At 36.7% G+C, this 21073-nt stretch overlaps 1 protein-coding gene across 1 annotated transcript in view; it reads left to right on the top strand.

The window, feature by feature from the left end:
- The window catches only part of syn2b (synapsin IIb), a 121500-nt gene that overhangs the window by 13354 nt on the left and 87073 nt on the right, over positions 1 to 21073 (top strand). The gene's annotated exons all lie outside the window — the stretch shown is intronic.

Genomic DNA, 21073 nt, shown 5'->3' on the forward strand with positions numbered 1-21073 from the left:
GCACCCTTGCAATTCTGTCAGAAAATGCAACCCTTCTCTCAGAAAATTCTTGCAGTTGCAAATGTTTTGGTACTTACGTGTATATATATATGTATATATTATTATTATTATTATTATTTTCTTTTTTCGTTTGCATTGGAACAACACAAAAAAACAGAGAAGAAAAGTCAAATCTTATACAATTCTACACAGAACCCAAAAAATGCACTGGACAAAATTATTGGCACCCTTAATTAATATTTGGTAGAACCCCCTTTTGGAAAAAATAACTAAAAATCAATTGCTTAATGTAACCATGAATGAGTTTCTCACACCTCTCTGCTGGAATTTTGGACCACTCTTCTTTTGCAAACTGCTCCAGGTCATTCAGATTTGAAGGATGCCTTCTCCCAACTGCTGTTTTGAGATCTCTCCACAGGTGTTCTATGGGATTCAGATCTGGACTCATTGTGGCCATTTCTGAGTGCTTTTTGAAGTGTATTTTGGATCATTGTCCTGCTGGAAGACCCATGACTTCTGGTGGAGATGCAGCTTTCTGACACTGGCCACTACGTTGCGCCCCAAAATTATTTGGTAATCATCAGATTTCATGATACCGTTCACACAGTCAAGACATCCAGTGCCAGAAACAGCAAAGCAACCCCAAAACATCTTTGAACCTCCACCATGTTTGACTGTAGGGACTGTGTTCTTGTATTTGAAGGCCTCATTTCTTTTTCTGTAAACAGTGCCATGATGTCCTTTATCAAAAAGCTCTACTTTTGTCTCATCTCACCACAGTACGTTCTCCCAGAAGGATTGTGGTTTTGTCACATCAGCAGATCAGCTTGAATTTGTTTGGAAGTTAATCAGGGTTCTTTATCCACCATTCGAACAATGCTTCATTGTAATTTTTCATTAATTTTACTTTTCTGTCCATGTTCAGGGTGGTTAGCTACATTGCCATGAGCTGTAAACCTATGAACATTAAGATCTCTGGAGATGGACTTAGCTTTGAGATTGTCCATGTTTTTCCATTTTTTTTTTCTCTCAAATCCACAGACAACTCTTTACACTTCTTTCTTTTCTCCATGCTCAGTGTGACACGCAACACAAAGGTTGAGTCAACTTTTCTCCATTTTAACTGATTGCAAGTGTCATTGGTATATTGCCCACACCTGTTACTTGCCACAGGTGTGTAAATAATACAAATTACAGGAGCATCACATGCTTGAAAAGCAATTATTTCTTTCAATTTTGACAAGGTGCCAATAATTTTGTCCAGTCCATTTTTGAGTTCTTTGAGAAATTTGATCAAGTTTGACTTTTCTTCTCTGTTTTCTGTGTTGTTGCAGTGAAAACAAAAACAATAAGCACATGAATACCAAAACATTTGCAATTGGAATAATTTTCTGAGAGAAGTGCATTTTCTGACAGAATTGCAAGGGTGCTGGGGGACTCACTTGTTCAGCTTCTAAATCCTATTTATGAATACAAAACAGTCTAAGCAGTCAAAACATTTTTCTATTTAGCTTAATTCATGTTAAAGTGCCCCTATTATGCATTTTTGAAAATTACATTTCATGCGGTGTGTAACAGCTCTAAGTGAATAAAAACATCCTGCAAAGTTTTAAATCTGAAAGTGCTCCGTGTATAAAGTTATTGTCTTTCAAAAGAAAGAGTTGATTCCAAGTCATGTAAATCAGTCGTTTTTAGCATATTACCCGCCCAATTGTTGCGCACGCAGACCCGGGAAAACTTGAACAAATGTTTTCCTTAAAAAAATGTAGTTTTTTTTGCGACTGAAGAAAGAAAGACATGAATATCTTGGATGACATGGGGTTGAGTAAATTATCAAGACATTTTTATTCTGAAAGTGGAATAATCCTTTAAAAATTGTTGCTCTCATGTACTCTGTAGCATGCAAAATACATATTTAGTTGTGTGTGTTGTGTTCTCTTGTAGTGTGTTGTGTGTGTTGTGTTCTCTTGTAGGTTTCTTTGGCTAAACAGCTAACAGCAATAACTGTTCGCTCGCAATTGTCTAGAAATGTGTCGATGAAAAGTGGATGGTTGTCATTGTTATTACTTAGAGTTTGATAAAAAAAAAAAAAAAATAGAGCAATATGTCGGTGTACAAACTGCAGCGCTTTATCAATATGTTTCTGCGTTGGGATAACGCATGTTATAAGACAATGAAAGTGTTTTTTGACCTTGCATGCATGTCAACCTGTTGTTGGGGACTCCCAAAACCAAAATATGAACCTTTCATAATCCATAGGGGCACTTTAATATTTTTCTATATCATTTGTCTTGTGCAGTTCATGATAAAATACATTATTTTACTGGTAGATCAGGCCTGCATGAGTTTTCATCATCTCTGACTCAGGCTTGTTGGCAGGCTTGTTGTGCAGTTACCTCTCCCCTGAGCCATCGGCCCACTCTGACAAATAAAACCCATAATGCTTCAGTTACCTTTCATGGGCAGTCATACATTTGATTTAGAAGACATTCAGTTCAGGCTATAGCTTTTCCTTTCTGAAGAAAGACAAGCTGCAATAACAAAATTTCTCATTGTGCACTTAAGTAAACAAACAACCTGAAGTCCTTTCTGTTTAGACACACAGAAGCCTCAGTGTGTTTGTTGGCATATACGCTTTAGTGGGATTCATATGTTTTCATGTGGTGAAAAAAAAAGTTTGTAAGAAAGGCAGCAGCTGCACTGATGTGGAAAGTAAATGATTTGCCATTTATTATTCAGTCTACTATCCATCTTGCTACTGAAATAATACAATTATTGTATCAAGTATCAAGATTCTGCATTGAAGTGATTCACACAGACAAGTTCATCTATGCCTCATCTAATTTTAGCACAGTTCTGTGGATCTTACAGCATGTCAGTCATTTTGACATTCAGAGATGTTGACAAGAATTCCTACATTTACATAAATGTAAATAGTAACATGGTTGGAAAAATCATGCATGACATGCATGACAAAATAATGCTTCAAATGACTACATAACATTAACATGAACTGTAATATGAATAATGTAATATGTATTTGGTAATTGTTAGTGTGTTGCGATCAAACCTCTAGCACCAAGTTTTGAAGTACTGATCTATAAATTATTTCTCAAATTTCTTCCCATCTGGTGGACAATAAATTGACATTAAAAAAAAAAAATATATATATATATATATATATATATATATATTAAAAGAAAATAAGTAGGAAAGAGTAATAGTAGTCAGAAAGCAACCACAGTTCAGAAAATGTAAAAATCTGTTTTTGATCCTTCATTACTGTCAGAATTGGACAGATGTTGTCTGATTAAAGTTTGATTTCCATTTATTCTTCTCAGAAGATGTCAAATATGAAATTGGTTTCAAATAATCATGAGGTATAAATGTATCCTTGATGAATATTCAGAGAATGAGGCTCAGAATCAATGGCTGGCCATGAATTGGCATTTGTATAAATCAGGTTTGTCAGCGTGCCGTTGTCCTCCAGTGGCTTGACTGCCTGACAGCGGCGAATAACTGAATGTGACTGTGTTTTTGCAAGCGGACATTATGAGAAATAATGTGACTGAGTGCTGTGACAGTTACACGCACATTCATTCTGCTCTTCACACACATGATGTCCATAGACACACGATCACACTCAAACACAATACAGTTAACATATTTGCAGCTAGTTTCTATTGTATTATTATAATAATGTTTCAAAATATTACTGTTTTAACTGTATTTTTGATCAAATAAAGACATGAGAGACTTCTTTTAAAAACATTAAAAAATCTTAATTATACTAAACCTTTTGAAGTCTTTACTATCAATTTTTTATTTTTTTTTTTTTATCAATTATTAGCCCCTAAAGGGCGAAGGATTTATTTATTTTCTTTTTTTCAAACTTCCAGGGGGTTTTGGGGGGCCTTAACATGCTCAAAAACTCTTGTCACACATGCTGGAATCCGTGGCCATTGTGACGCCGCTGAGGCTGGGACCGGGGCGTGACACGGGCTCTACGGTGCCCCCTGGAAAATAGTCAGAAAACTTGATGTATAGCTCACACATACTTGCATGTATTCTTATGAAACTTGGTAAACATACAGATCTCATTGAGCCAAACAACTTTCGCACTCATGTCATAAAAGATTCTGATGAAACTTCAGCAGTTTGTTCGTTGTATGATGCCGATCACATAGATGTGACTATCTGGAGTCAAAGTTATAGCTCCACCAACTGGCAACAGGAAATGCTTTAATCAGAATATTTTGATTTGATTTGAATATGGATTTTTCGAAAAGTAGAGCTGTGAATTAATGTATTCTAGTCTTCCAAAAATCATGGAATTCACACCAAACTTTGTTAATATGATGCCAAGATACGAAAAATGCTAAATTGTGACCAGATTTGGGATATCTTGAACGGTTTTGACATGGTGATTTATTAAAAGTAGCGATAAAAAAGATAACCGTAATTTTATTATATCTTCAGTGCAGCATCCAAACTCTTTCAAACTTTTTTCATACAGACAACTAGTCATTCTGAGGAAATATGCTGAGATTCATGAAAATCTAATACTCTATGAATAAAAGAAAATTAAAAAACAATTTTGACATCTGATCTCACTCTGCCTCTATGTATGTGTGTGGTGGTGGGTGGATGTGTGTTTTGAGTGTTAGGGTGAGTGGGGGGGTGGAGGGGAGAAAGAGAGAGTCAGAGAGGGAGAAAGAGGTCCATGCATTTATATCTGTGTGATTTTTGCCTGCTGGACACTGTTTTCCTAATGCTGTTTTCGTAATGGTGTGGCTATTGCGCTGACGGCCCGTCATCGCTGCTTGCAGCTATATTTAAGTATTATTTTCTTTCAAAAAAAGAAAGAAAAAAAATTACTGATTTTTTTTTCAAAACTCAGTAAACCATGATTTTCAGAAGGTTTCTCCTTTTCATCATCTACTACATCCTTATTTCTCAGTGACTCATGTAGCATAGCATTGTGTGACTCATGATCCAGCAGAGATCAGCCTCAGCTGAACAGGAGTGCAAGTTGTAACCTTTCTCAACGTGCGGTGTGTAAGTCGTGTAATGAGCGGCTGTGTTGTGGGAAGCGTGAGTGTGTCGGTCAGTGATTTCACCTGCTTTGATCCACACTCTGTTTACAGCAGTGTTACTCTGAAAACAAACACTGTGTGACTCACCAAGCTACTTGACAGATAAAGTGCTGAGGAGGGAAAAAGCTCTCACAGGGGAGAATTATTATTTAAGATCTGAGATAATGTACAGAGTACTATCACGTCTCTCAAGGTGAGCAGCTGAAGCAATCATTTTACAGCATGATAAAGACTATTATGTCCTTTAGAGGTTTAAATGAGCACTCATCAGAATAGAGAAAACACACAAAGACATACACAGACATAAAATAAATGCAAACAGTTAAGCAATTAATTGTACATTTAAATTACAAAAAAAAATAAAAAAATAAATAAAAAAAAATCATAAAAGACATAGTAAACCACTTAAGAAATAGTTCATCCTAAAATAAAAATTTTCTGAAAAATGTCCTCACCCTCAGGCCATACAAGATGTAGATGAGATTGTTTCTTCTGCAGTGAATGGGTGCCGCCGAAAACAAGATGATAATGAAACAAGAAACAGTTTTAAATGACAAAAACTATGTGAAAATCTGTTGACATTTTCATCAATAAATAAAAAAGATACCAAAATCTAATTGTTGGACAATTTAAGATTCATTCAGAACGAATCTGCTGCGTGGTTAGGAGGTTAAATGCGTTCATTTTAACTGTATCATAGCTTATAGATTGTTGCACGTCTCATAAAATGTTCAAAAATGTCAATATCTGGGAGTAAGAGAAGAGGAGACATATGAATTTAACAACGCAAAAGAGAACTCAGTTCAGGCCGTTTGTTTTTAGCACAGACACCAAAGCAGCGCTTCTCACACAGCGCATGAGTACTCTTTTGCGTTGCATGAACTGAGAAATACAAAATGATGTTGAATTGTTCGTTTTGAGGAGTATTCACAAAAACACTTGGTTACGTCTTATGTGAACGTAAACAGTTTGGAGAATATCAGACGTGAATCAGTACATTGAATCTATATATCCAGTTTTAAAGGGACAGCAGCCTAATTTAGTTTCTATTGTCTGTGGCATTAATGTTAATCAAGCAACAAAACAGAAGACAGAAAATCCCTCACTTCTCTTGACTGAATCACTTTAATAGCCCTAATAATGTATTTATATAAATAAATATGTCTGCTTATAACCATGCGTATGTCTACTATAAAATCATTGGCATTTCCATCATGATAAAATCTTAATATCAAAGCTATACAATGAATTTGGTAATTTTGGAGAAATGCTTAGTGCATTACACTGTAACTAAAAGTTGTTGTTTTTTTTTTTTTTTGACTAGAACTAGACTAAAACTAAAACAATTCAGATGACTAAAATATGACTAAAGCTAAATGACATTTTAGTCAAAATACTATGACTAAGACTAAATCCAAATTAGCTGTCAAAATGACACTGGTTTGTAAGAAACGAATCCATCATTAAAAGTTCATTAACTTTAAATCATTGCTTCTGGCTAAAATATGAGTCCATAATTCATAATAACACTTCCTCCAGTGAAAGTCATCTGGTGTGAATGAGGGGGGGAAATATGCATATATCAAGTGCTGTTTACAAGCCAAAACAGTCAAAAACAGCTCAAAACAAACATGTGGGTGCATTTTGATGTGAGGGGACAACAGTGGCTGGACTTTTTCACTGGGGAAAGCATTATTATGGATTATGGATTCATACCCAGATGCAGTGGTTTGAAGTTAAAACAAATGTCTTAATGATGGATTTGTCTTACAAACATGCAGCTTTTTGCTTTACAAGACATTAATTGATGTACTGGAGTGGTGTGGATTCCTTGTGGATTATTGTGATGTTTTTGTCAGCTGTTTGGACTCTAATTCTGCTAGCACCCATTCACTGCAGAGAATCCTTTGGTGAGCAACTGATGGAATGCTACATTTCTCCAAACCTGATTTATTTTATTTATTTATTTATTTTTTACAATTCTGCTAATCACTTTTGATAATAAATATGTCTATAATTTAGATGTTATCACATGAAGAAAATGTTTAATTACCTGATTAAACAGTTTTTACAATGCAGAAAATCAAGATGAGCCTTTTTAAAGAAAACGCCCAGATTCTGGAAGTTTGTTTCTGGTATATTTATATTATTTTCTTCAGGCATTTCACAGAATTCTTCAATAACAAGTTCTAAAGCAAAACAAGATGAATCACAACATTACAAATTCTGACTGGAAACATTTTTCAGGGGTCATCGGATGCTCATTTTCCACAAGATATTTTTCCTTAGGGTCTTAATGAAGAATCTATAATATACTTTGGTTAAAAATTCTCAATGGTAGTGTAAAACAACACCATTTTTACCTTGTCAAAATGAGCACTGCAAAAATCAACCCATTCTGATGGATTGCTCCTTTAAATGCAAATGAGCTCTGCTCGCCCCTCTCTTCTCTCTGTGGAGTGATGAGCTGTGCTCGGAGAGATTGTTTACTTTATCCGTGAAAGTTGCTAACTAGCAGGTTATTAAGAAAGGTAATTACAGAAATTGATTAAAAAAAACCTTATACTTACTTCTGCTGTAGATGAAGCTGGATCACGAATGATTACGAACATAGACACATTTATGTAGATCGGGAGGCGCATTCCCTTCACAAACAAACATAATCCACTGCATCTTCAGTGGCTCAGATGTCAGGAATAAATGACGACCAATATGTTCATTATTACATATATTATTATATTCCATTATTACACAACACCACAGTCGCTCAGTCGGAGATATTCTTGGCATCGTTCAATGGAGGTCGGACTTTTATTCAAGGGACGAGACAAAGACATGGTCAAGGCAGGCAGGGTCAAGCAGTGGCAAACAGGTATTTAGACAGCAAGACGAAGAATAGTCCATTAAGCAGGCGAGGGTCGATCAGCGGCAAACGTTATCCAGATGAGGGCTAGGCAAAAGAGTAATCCGAAAAGACAGTCGAGGGGTTTCAGTAGGCAGGCAGCGAGACTGACAAAACGAACTATTAAAGCAGTGTTATTACACATCATCTTGGTTTCATAGTTACAACAGGAACAAGTCATGACTAAGAGAAAAACATCATAAATATTCTTTTATTCAATAAGTGGACATTACAGATTAATTTCTGACGTCAGTCAGAGCTAATAATTTCCTTCAACTGCTTGTGAAGTGTAAAACCATTCTGCCATGCAGTTGAGTGCAGATGGGGGGGTCTAATAGTAATGGTTTGCACTATATTCGATTAGAATTATGAAGAACAGCTAATACCAGCTCATGCTGTCACGCTTTATAGCAGCTCCACAGGGCCAGTATTAAATAGACTGTGTCCTTGGCCTGCCAGCTGTCAAATATTCTTTGGGGACAATGTCCGTCTAACTCTTGCCCTTCAGAGGACTGCAAAGTCATTGGCAGCACTGCCTGCATTCTGATGGCCTTTGGTGATATTCCAGTCAACATACTTCTGACTCATGGGAAACCCATTCATTCCATCACAAAGATGTGTTATCTGCCAAAACATGCATTCGTACAGTCAAATAGAAAATAATAGACACTGATCACTAAATAAGACTCACTGTTCTGCTAAAAAGTAATTAACTGTTCTTTTTTTACATTTATACGGTCTGAATGTTGTATTGTGGATCAAAAATCAGATTCCACTGGTTCTAAAAGAAATTTGCTGTTTTAAAGCTGCAGTGAATAATTTCTTTCACTAATGTAAGAAAATAAATCTTCAAGACAAACTTGTTGTTGCATTGCCTTGCCTAGATTTGATTGATGTATTGATTAACTGATTTTAACAGTTTTAATGTTACTGTAAAGGCCATAGGCTTTGGTAGTTGCTAAGGTGCCTTGATTGATTTTGCTGGTTTGTAGGATGTTGCTCGAGTGTTCTGTGTGGCTGATAAGGTCTTGCTAGGTAGTTGATGTGAACTGGTCGATAAACAGATAGATAAATGATTTAATTTAATTGTGCACAGGAAATATCAGGAACCCCAAATATTGGACTAAACCAGTGGTTCGCAACTGCATTCCTCGGGGCCCACTGCTCTGCACATTTTGGATGTTTCTGAATCTGCCACACTCAGTTCATGGATCTTTCTCCTAACAAGCTGATGATCTGAATCAGGTGTGTTAAATGAGGGAGACATACAAAATGTGCAGAGCAGTGGGCCCTGAGGACTGGAGTTGAGAACGACTGGACTAAACCAAGCTTGAAAGCTCTAGAACTGAAGTCTGGAACATCTAAAACATGCATGTGTAAGAATAAATATAATAAAAAAACGTTAACATAATGACTGTTTTCCAAGAGGTTTTTCATAACACTCCCATTGTGCTCATGATACTGAGCCAGTGTTGTTACACCAGTGGTTCTTAATCCTGGTCCTGGGGTCCCCTGCTCTGCACATTTTGCATGTCTCCTTTATAAATAAGGGAGACATGCAAAATGTGCTGAGCAGGGGACCCCCCAGGACCAGGATTGAGAACCACTGTGTTACACTATTCAGGGAAGTCAACCTATAAATAGCTTACTTACAGTTGTCTGCACATTAAAGTCTTGGAATAGTAGAATGTCTGGCCTGCTTATTTATGCCATAAATCTAAAAAGATCCAGATCGATCCAGGTTGATGCACCACTTGTGATCTACAGCTGCAGGTCGTCACATATCACTGCTGAATTCAAAATGCTTGTCCATGTACTACCAGAGAGTTTAACTAGTAAAAAATAAAATGGATGATGGCCAAGTACTGTATATCCCAAGAGGCAAACCTAATCAATGTTTATTGACTGTGACACGATAATTGTCATGTCAAAGAGTATTTTGGCATCAATGCTGCCAGTCAGAGCTGTCCAACAGTCAGGATCAGTGGAGTCTTAATGTAATTCACATTTCTGCTTCACAGTTACAGACATGGGATGGATATTCTTACTGACGCCACAATTAGATTGTCTATAGGGTTGCAATATGCTGTGATTTGATTAGAGTGTGCCTGAGCTTTCTTCCTGTCATAATAATTGTCCTTTTTTCTTAGACTTCGTAGCACATTTAAATTTTCCCCAAAACACATGGGACTCATGCCAACAATAAAAAAGACAGAACACGTCCTCAAATAACACCGAACAGACTGATTCAACTGTCACTTTGGCCAAATTTCCCTCCAAAATAAGCCTACTGCAGTGGTTCCCAACCACGTTCTTATAGGCCCCCTAACACCGTATGTTTTACATGTCACCTTAATCAAACACACCTGATTCAGATCATCAGCTCATTAGTAGAGACTCCAAGGCCTCAAATGGGTGTGTCAGACAAAGGAGAGATGCAAAATGTGCAGTATTGGGGGGCCTCCAGGAACGTGGTTGGGAACCACTGGCCTACTGTATCACTAAGGCCTAGTCCACACGTACACAGGTATTCTTATAAACTTAGTTTTCCCTCCTTCGTTTAACAATAAAAAAAGGTCTAGTCCACATGAAAATGCAAAAACATGCTATGAAGCATTGTCAAAAACATGCCAAGTTATACATTTTATCACATTTAGAATTATATTAAGAAAATCTACAAACGTAAATAATGGATAGGTTGATCTGGTTTATTGGTTTGTGCTGCACACTACCTGAAAAGTAAAACCAAAACATTTCGATCGCCATCTGGTGGTTGGCAAAGATCATAAACCCTGCCCTCTCCATATACATGAATTGGCTCCAACTGAATCAGTACGGCACAGACTAGTTATGGGAGAAACAAACCTTTTCGAAGCCTCGAATCAATTGAACCAATTGCTTTGCAAAATGATTCGCTGTTTCGAAGCACTCAAAACGCCACATGGTGATGTCTGCTGGTCAAAACTGTGTAAATGTAACAAAAACTCATGTCAAAACATGCAAAAAACTGCTTTTACAAACCCAATGCAAATGCTGTCTTGAAAGTATAGTATATTCAATGAAATTAAAATAAAATACCATTCCCTGGTGAAAAAACAGCATATGCTGGTAGGTATGTTTTGATGCTGGTTTAACCTGGTCCTTAGCTGGTTTATGCTGGTCCTTTGGTGGTTTTTGCTGGTCATGTTGCTGGTCAAGGACCAGCATAAACCAGCAAAGGACCAGCATAAACCAGCTAAGGACCAGCATAAACCAGCAAAGGACCAGGTTAAACCAGCACCAAAACATACCTAACCAGCATCCCAGCATTAAAACATACCTACCAGCATATGCTGTTTTTTTTACCAGGGTTAAATATGAAGCGTCTGAATAATATGTATCTTTTTAAATAGTAATAATTCATTTGATTCATGGAGAGCTTGTCTAAACAGACAAGTAGGAAACCAATAACTTCCTCTCATTCTTTCCATTACACAAATGTCTCATTAAAAATGTCTACAAATTGATAAAACTGATTCGAGATTAGGTAAAAACCATAGACGCTGGTTCAGTAGTTTGCCACTGGGAGGCAATCTCAATGAACTCACATGAATCACAGGATTACAGTCATCGCCCCCTAATGGCATACCATTGACCATTGACGTTATGACATAACGAACCCTCGTTTACTAAAATCAGGTGACTTTGGCAGTTGATACCAGTTTCGAAACTAATGATTCACAAAGGTTTCGAAGCTTCATGAAGCAGTGTTTTTAAAAAGCATCCATCACTAGTGCAGACTCTAGCTCCAACTGAATCACTACTTTGTAGATTCTGGCTGCAAATTACATCATTTTTGCAAATGACAGAGGCTACACTGAGCTGTTTTGGCTTTACTTTTCTATAATGGGAGGAAGTGGAGGTGTGTCAACCATGTCAGCTGAAAGATCATCTGAATTGCTTTAGGAAGGTTTCAGAAGGGGAATGAGGTGAGTAAGTTGGGATCAGGTCATCTGTGTCGTTTACTGAAATAACAAAATTACACAGCAGGAAGGTGGGCGGTGCACGCATACAAACTACTGAGCAAAACACTTGGATTTATGACTGCACTGACAAGGCCCATTAAGCATCATCTGCGCTGCCAGCAGTTTCCCATCGTCACGCCTCTCCTGTGATCACACCACGTTGTTTTGAGCCTGGTCCGCGTCTGGAGACAGGAAGGTCTGCGCGACAATGATTTAAGGGGCGTGCAAACTGACAGTCATTAAATAGCTGGAGGTTAACCAGTCGCTGTATTGCTGAACGAAGGCATCTGAGTTGCTGTAACTCAAATATGATGCAACTCAAATATGACTGCAGGTTTCAATCCCACTAGGGATGCTCTTGGCACATCTAGAAGCAATGTGTTTCAGCACTGAAATCCAGTGTTGGGGAAAAATGTGTTACTGGCTGTATTTCATCCAGTATTTTTTTTTTGGGAATGGAGTCTTAAAACTAGGACTTAGAATATATATATATATATATATATATATATAAAGCCCTATTGCTCCATTTTCTCTTTTAAAAATATCTCTTTTAATATATAAACTAGCATCATAATCAAATATACAGTGCAAAAAAGGAAACCCACTTTTTTAGCAGCAACGTTTCTTAAATAAAGAGTTGAAGACTTTAACCAAAATATCTCTGCAAGGAATCTCACTACAAACTATGATTTGAAGGTAAAACGTATTTAAACACCAGCTTTGGATTGTGACGATTCCAGAGCTAAAACAAGCATAAAATCAGCAACACATGCATTTATCCAAATAATCTGCTTATATTACATATAAGCAAAAGATGCCATTAAACAAATCTTTGTAATACCCTTCGGATTTGTCCTACATTGTTTTTGGGATTCAGTGTGAAAATATGTGACCTTGGACAACAAAACCAGTCATAAGGGTAATACATTTATACATGGAAGCTGAATAAATAAGCTTTCCATTGATGTATTGTTTGTTAGGATAGGACAATATTTGGCTGAGAAACAACTATTTGAAAATCTGGAATCTCAGGGTGCAAAAAAAAAAATTGAAAAATCTGAAGCCTTTAAAGTTGTCCAAATTAAGTTCTTAGCAATGCATTTTACTAATCAAAAATTAAGTTTTGATATATTTATGGAAGGAAATTTACAAAATATCTTCATGGAACATTGTCTTTAATTAATATACTAATGATTTTTGGCGTAAAAGAAAAATCAATAATTTTGACCCATACAATGTATTTTTATGTACATGTACAATGTACATTGTAAGTTTTAAATATAGCTGCAAGCAGCAATTAAGGGGCCATGCACAAAGAAGTCAAGATAAGTCATGCCAGCATGGCTAGCAGCATCAGACCAACTGCATCAATGAGCAATTAAAGACATATTTATGATTTTAAGCAAAATGGCTGAAAAATCAAATACAGTTCTTATTAATGTGATTGACAGAGATTTATCACTCTAGACCAGTATGTGTTGCTGTTATGAAATTGATGTGGTGTGGTCAGCGTGAGGTGACAATGGCACAAATAAAGTTTGGTGTCAATATGCTTAACCGTTGCAGAGATATAGCCTCAAATCGATGTTTGCGTGCTCTTCATTAATTCCGTTCGTGCATTATTCGAGAACGGTTTGACTAATCAACTTGAATTCCACAGCTTTTTGCCAGCATGGTCTGAAGATGATCTGAGCCAATTTTAGTGAAAATCAGACAAACCGTCTAGGACGAGGTCAAAAAAGTAGGTTTAGATCAAACATTTAAAAATAGCGAAAAAACATTTTTGAGCCATTGATTCCAACTCTAAAACTGATGCAAAATATTCATATATACACAAATATATACATACTTATATATTTGGTATTATTTTTCTGATATTTTAGGCAACCCAACTCAATAACATCATTTTGTTGATTTATGGCATCTGTTGAGCTCTAAAAGGTCTAACAAAGGTCTACAAAGGTATACAAACTATACTGGTGATAAAAGTAGATCAGGATGCTTTCATATGAGATCATGGTTGTTCTTAGTTACAGTGTTTTCAATAACTACTTCCTATGTTTATCTCTCATTTAGCCAATGTCAAACCCCTTACTACTTGGCTGTCTGGAACACACAATGGTAATTTTTGGGTTAAATGACCATAACTGTATAATTAACTGTTGTTGCTGGTAAGTAGTCTTTTACACTGGGATAGATGTAGCTCTGTAATAAGCATAAAATCTCACACACAGTCAAAAAATAGAGTCAAAATGGTCTTCTACTATGCAATAGCAGGAAATGCACACTGTATTATTCATTTGGGGCTCATTTACTTGCAAGAACATTGCTGCTCTGTTTGTTTGTAATGAAAGCAGTTAAAAAGAAGAAATACACAGCAACCAAAATTGGTTTTTAATTCTACATCTGGAAATGCATTAGCTTTTAACATTTCTGTCAACACAGACTGCATACACTAATTATAAGTAGCAGGGAAATGCCATTTGTAGCACAGAAGATATAAAGAACACCATTTGAAAAGACACTGCCTGCACCTGAGCTCACAGTAAGATGCACACATAGACACCGCATTTGATGGGTGGCCACAGAGCAACTATTGAGAAATCACCATGGAAACAGTAGCCACGGGAACGCCTCACTTCATCAGAGACTTAGAGACACCTGAAGCCATCCAGGACAGTCTGACTGATCTCTAGTATTCGACTAGGGCACCTTCAGGAAAGTAATGAATTTCAGTTCACTGAATTCCCACCTATGCCATGCAGCTCTCAGATCACATCAGATCAGATGCCCACGGGTGCAATAAGTATTCTGAAGTTGTTTTATATTGCCAGTGTAGCATGCTGAGCACTACAGACACATCACAGGAGTAGAAAAAATTCCTGCAGAACTGAGATTACATAAACAACTGAATGAAGATAAATCATTTCAATTTCAAGAGGCTTTCTTTCAAAAAACAGTGCTGACAGTACAAAAATAAAACAAACAAACAAAAATGACAAAAGGTAAGATGGGATAATGTGTAAACCACACATTTTTCTCAAATAACACTGTATAACACTGTGTCCACGCTGGATGTGAGGGGCACGACAAGTGACATTAAACAGACACAGGGTCATTTGCTAAGATTGGCTGATCTATCACATTCACAATTGGTATGTTAATATAAACAAGCCAAAATATTCTTGTACTGCTTGTTTGTTGCTTTATTTGTGTATATATCAAATAGAACCTGAATTTTCACTTGACTAAAGAAAAAAAAAAGTCAGAAGGACACCTCACGGTAATGGATTACAACATCAACTGAGCACAGATAAATGAATGACTTCATAAGGCATGTACTCACTAAAAACCATCTGAATGGGACATAATGTGTCTAAAATGCAAATCCAGAGCTGTAAAAGCTTGGATAGCAGCTTTGGCCCTGGTGATCCCATTTGCTTAATGGCCAGTTGATCATCATCTGACTGGACAGAGTATTTGTGCAGTAGCTTCTGGTGAGGAAGCACAGTGTCACTTATTATGACAAAAATGCACAACGCCAATAAGCAAGAAGCATGATTTTGAACATCAAACTAAATGCCTTTAGATTTTAATTAAATGTGTGTCTAACTCCAAGCACACGGTGTACAGGAACAGACATGTCGAATTTTAAGCACAGTCAGTCATGTGCATAACTGTTTAATTTATGCACCATGTGTTTCAAAGTCCTACCCATTTAAAAGGCTGTCCAATTATCTTCTGAAGAACATCAGTAGTTCAACTAATTGCATTGCTATTTGTAGAGATCCCCCTGCCCAACACTGTCAAGAACCACAGTAGACAGATAATTACACACACTTTCTGGATCTGCAGCAACTGCATAGAAATGTCTCAAACATTGTTTACTAGATCTAAAATGATCTTCTGGAATTCATATGGACACTTGCTTAACTAGCAACAATGGCTTGGACTGTTATAAGCGAGAGCGTCTAAGCAATGAATCTGTAGTCAAAGTTTGTAATTTTTACAGAAAAATACTGAAAAATGTAACCTGTTATTTGTAACTGGTTTATTGGTTGCCTTACCATATTTACTGAAAAACTGTTCACATGGTATCAGGGCTCTCAAGTTTTAGAAAAAGTTTGGAGTGAGATTTTATCTGTTAGGAGAGGAGCCCCTCGGCCCCATGCAATTCTCTCCAGTTTTTGCTAAAAGTTAAATTTTATCTATTGATCAAAATTGACCAGCACAAAATAGAAACTATAACAACTGGTCATTTTTATTAAAATGTGCTCAAAGTGCTCAAAGTACATACTATAGGCCTACACATACAGTATTGCAGAACCTGCCATGGGCATGTCAAGCTGTGTGTGTGTGTGTATGTGTGTGTGAGAAAGTACATATTTCAGCTTATGAATGGCATTTTGTATTGCAAGTGTTTGCTGCACATATTGATGCCTTGATGACAGTGGTAGGGGCTTAAACTTAACTAGTAACTAGTTAATGGAATTACATAATTTAATTACAAAATAACTATAACTAATCGGTTACAGTTGCTGAGAAACAATGTATAGTTAAATTACAGTTACTTACGAAAATTACAAAGGGGTTACATTTGAATATTTTCTTGCTTATTCAACAACTGATTTATTTCCATATTTGGGTTTATGTATATGGATTTTTTTTTTTAAGATTAACTGTTTTGCCCCAAGGCATTGTTAGATGCCAGTGTTTCCAGTCATAGCTATGCAAGGATTTCTGATTTTTGAAGCTGGTCCTTTGCTGATTTAAAAACCAGCAAAGGACCAGCTTAAACCAGCACCAAAACATACCTAACCAGCATCCCAGCATCAAAACATGCCTACCAGCATTTGCTGTTTTTTTCACCAGGGGAGCTAATAATTTAGCATGAATTTGGCTATAGGCCTATTCCCCAACATCAGCTCTCACTATCTTTGATCACGGGCAAGTGATTTCGTCCAGGAATCGTAAAATGAAGAAAAAAAAACAGAAGAATGGGTTACCTACTGCATTTATTTTGTTAGATTTTAGTAAATACAAATGGCAATGTACGTGTCCATGTTGCCGAGTGACGAACATGACTGAAGCGGGATCACGTAACTTACCCGAAAACAAAAAAATTCTAATTTCTGATATTTGCTGGTAGGTGGCATTTAACTGTCAAGACAGCTATGAACTCCCCCTGCAAGCCTGCGCCTCGTCCATTAACATTATATAGCGGGACAAGTTATCCCTCACTTTTTAGCGTGAGAAATGCAAGGTGTAGCGTGAGAGCATGTGAACTGGTTGAAATGCGTGTGTCTCACGGTGAATGCGTGAGACTTGAGAGCCCTGTTGTATACACATAAACTGCTGTCAAATGGTTTTTGGAGGCACATGCAATGAATTACCTTACAATTCACAATGACAACAGTAAAAAGACATTCCCAGAAATCCTTGTGGGATGCGTAATGAATGATTAGATTCTAAATAAATAATTGTGGTTGTTCTAATGTTTGTTAAGGCACCTTAAGGTGTTTTGTGTTGCAGTTTCTGTTATTCATTTCCATTTAAGCAATGGGTCTTTGTCAATTATTTATCACGTAACTTATGTTTCAGACAAAAAAGTGCCAGTTTGTTCATATATTGTTTTTCATCAAGGACAATTGTTCCAAAAGAAGCTAAAACATCAAGCTTTGAGTATCATTAAGCAACAGACAGACAGTCAGTCAAAACAATAATTTAAAACCGTAAAACTTATAAATTATATAGGGTACAGCAGGGCTGTAAAGGTGCCCTGGGGTAAAATGCACCTTTGATATTATTTTCCTCAAAACCACTAGATGGCAGAAAAACATAGCGTAGCACTTTCCAAAAAATCCGCTTTTCAAGATACATGTGCAAATTTGGCTGATGCTTGGTGCCGATTCTGTGCTTACTTGATGTAATATTTGATGTTTTTTAAATGTTGTAGGTTAAAGTAGCAAATGAGAAATGCTAAAATTCTGGAATATATTCTTAATGATTTTCATTTTTGTTTAAGATAATTAAAGCAACGTTTTTTAAATAACAAAAGAATATGTAAAAGGATGTTATTTGAAGTAAAAAGCATTCTGCTGTTGGGGCTAAAAGTCACAATAATTAACATGATAATTAATATAAGGCTGACTTTTGTTCATTTGCACATTTTTTTCTTAGTGTGCCTTTAGCCCTGTTGTACCCTATGTATTATTATCTTATTGTGTTATATATATTTAGATAATGACATGCTGGTGTGCGCTGGTGAGATGATGTGTAACATTCATTAGCACTCCCGTCATAGCCCCGGGCAGAATGGTAAACAGACGCTGAGCATGAATAAAACTCTTGCAGGTCTGATAATTGGAGTCTGTGCTGTAGAAACTCTAAATGTTTCACCTTTAAGAGCACTGTCCCAAAACTGTCATTATAAATTCTGCAGTGGTTAGAGACAGGAAGTGCATGTTGTGCCCTTGTTCTCCAATGTGAGCCCAGAATCTCTCAATGGAAGATATGGATGTTTGTTGGCAGGTTGCACTGCAGACATAGTGGCTGTTAGCAGCATTGATTGGCTTCCCATTACTGAATGTACTTTTTAAGGGCACTGATTAGACTGCACTTCAGCTGCTCTGAGCAATTTTATACTCTACATTGATTGAAATGAATAAAACATAAAAACAGAACTAACAGTGTAGCTTTAACAGAATCCAAGGGCTGGCTTTGCATTGGTGTGTTGTTTCAGAACAATACATACTCATTAAAAAATGAAAGCAGTCTCAGTGGAGACATTATTTGCAAGCACCACTATTACTATTGCTTATGCATTTGCACAAGCCAACTCTCATTATATTCCAGCATGTAATGTTGTTTTGGACATTAATGTTCTTAAATCCTGTGGCTTGTTAAGAAGACGTGTGCTGTTATTTTACTAAGCAATTAAAATGTTGTGCGCCTGAAGCACTAAAACAAACTAAAGTTCCTTATCTAAAAAATAAATCAACTGAATTGATCAAGGAGCCATCAAAACAACTAGTAAACAACCACCTAACAACTCACTGAGAATACCTACATACTAATGTCCAAACCACCCCCAAAATACTGTATCTACTGTATAGCGATTACCTGGCAACCACTCACAACACTCACTTTTACATGAGAAAAACAACTTACTCCCAAAGCTGTGATGATTGACATGTGGTAACCATTTTCTTTTCATGGAATCCGCTATTTCTGACCAAATTAATATTACAAAGACTTGTTATATTTGACACACTCAGACAGCACTCTGTTGAAGTGTTGCCATGCCCACTTATAGTTTGGGCTTGGAGTTATTAAAGTGGCAGCAGTGGGTTGTGATCATATTTCCCAAATAAAAAAAAAAAATTGATTTTCAAGCAAGATCTGGCAACATGAATGTGTCTTGTAGCTCTCTGATGTCATTAACTAGTTGTTCAGCTTGGTTCGGTTCTGTACACATTAAAGGCACAGTTCACCCAAAAGTGAAAACTGCCTTATGATTTACTCACCCTCAAGCCATGCTGTGTGTATATGGCTTTCTTCTTTCAGACGAATACAATCGGAGTTACATTTAAAAATGTCCTGGCTCTTCCAAGCTTTATAATAGCAGTGAATGGGTGTTGAGATTTTGAACCCCATAAAACTCCATCTATACATCATAAAAAGTGCTCCACATACCTTCAGGGGGTTAAAAAGGGCTTCTAAAGTGAATCAATGCATTTGTGTAAAAAATATCCTTATGTAAAACTTTATAAACTGTAATCTCTAGCTTCCGCTAACTGCTGAACATATGTTCATGAGAAAGTGGGATTCCAGCTGAAGATGGTGTTTTGTTTTGCTCTCTCCTCTACGCTTCCACGTTCTTCACCGCATACGTCCTAGGTCATCCACTGTAACGCCATTCTCTCTATACATTTACACGACAGTTAGTGGAAGCTAGAGACTGTGGTTCATAAAGTTTTAAATATGAATATTTTTTCTTACACGAACACATCCCTTATATATATATATACATAAATATCTGGTGACTAATTACATGCAATTCACCTTTATTCCTTGAGGCAGCATTGTTTGATAGGTAATAATGACGTAATGTTTAACTCGAAAAAACTAAAGAATGCCATCAGCTAAAATTGAATTGGTTTGAATGGCTTTACTGCAGAACAATTACTGTATACAATAAAATATAAATGTCACTGTTATTTGATGGTGGAGGTGGTGAATAAGCTGCCAGAGATCAAACTGTTGATTTTGAAGTCAGTGAAAACGATAGTTTTGCAAATATGGTTGAAATGGCGAATATGATATATATATATGTCCGGGTCGATAAAGACCCCAATATGTAATAATGATTGGCGAAACAGTTATGCATTTAAGGGTTAACTCTGTGTAGAATTTTGCTAAATGCGGTCATTACTACCTAAGATTTTTGATAGATCGCACAAAAATGAAAATGCTCATCCTCAAGTTCTTTCAATGCTGCATGAGTTTCTTTCTTCTGTTGAAAACAGAAACCAACAGCTGATGGTATAGTCATTGACTTCCATAGTATTTTTATCCATACTATGGTCAGTGGGGACAATTAACTGCTTGCTTAACAACTTTCTTCAAAGTATCTTCTTTCGTGTTGAACAGAAGAAATAAAATCATACAGGTTCAAAACAACTTGATGCTAAATAAATTTTATTTTTGAGTGAACTATCCCTTTAATCCCTCGGTTGTAGAAGGCGGCTGTCACTCCTGTAACAGAACAGGTTAAACTAAACAATGAATTGACAACTGTATTTAGCTGCAGTGTGTACATGCTGTATGTTACTTTTAACGCCACTGTGATCGTGTTGATTTTTGACTTCTCAGAATAGTTTCATGATCAGCAATAACACTGCCACTTCACTTAGAGCACAGATGATATTCACTGGCTCACTGGGACACTTCCTCTGCTCATTCGTGCACTGAAATGATGGCAGCTGCCTCTATCAAATGACAGGATCAAAGGAGTCGACGCTTATTAGTATCCCTCTTTTATCTGCTGTTGGTAAGCTGCAGTGACGCAG

The sequence above is a fragment of the Labeo rohita genome, chromosome 11 (genome assembly GCF_022985175.1).
Source record: "Labeo rohita strain BAU-BD-2019 chromosome 11, IGBB_LRoh.1.0, whole genome shotgun sequence".
NCBI classification, from domain to species: Eukaryota; Metazoa; Chordata; class Actinopteri; order Cypriniformes; family Cyprinidae; genus Labeo; species Labeo rohita.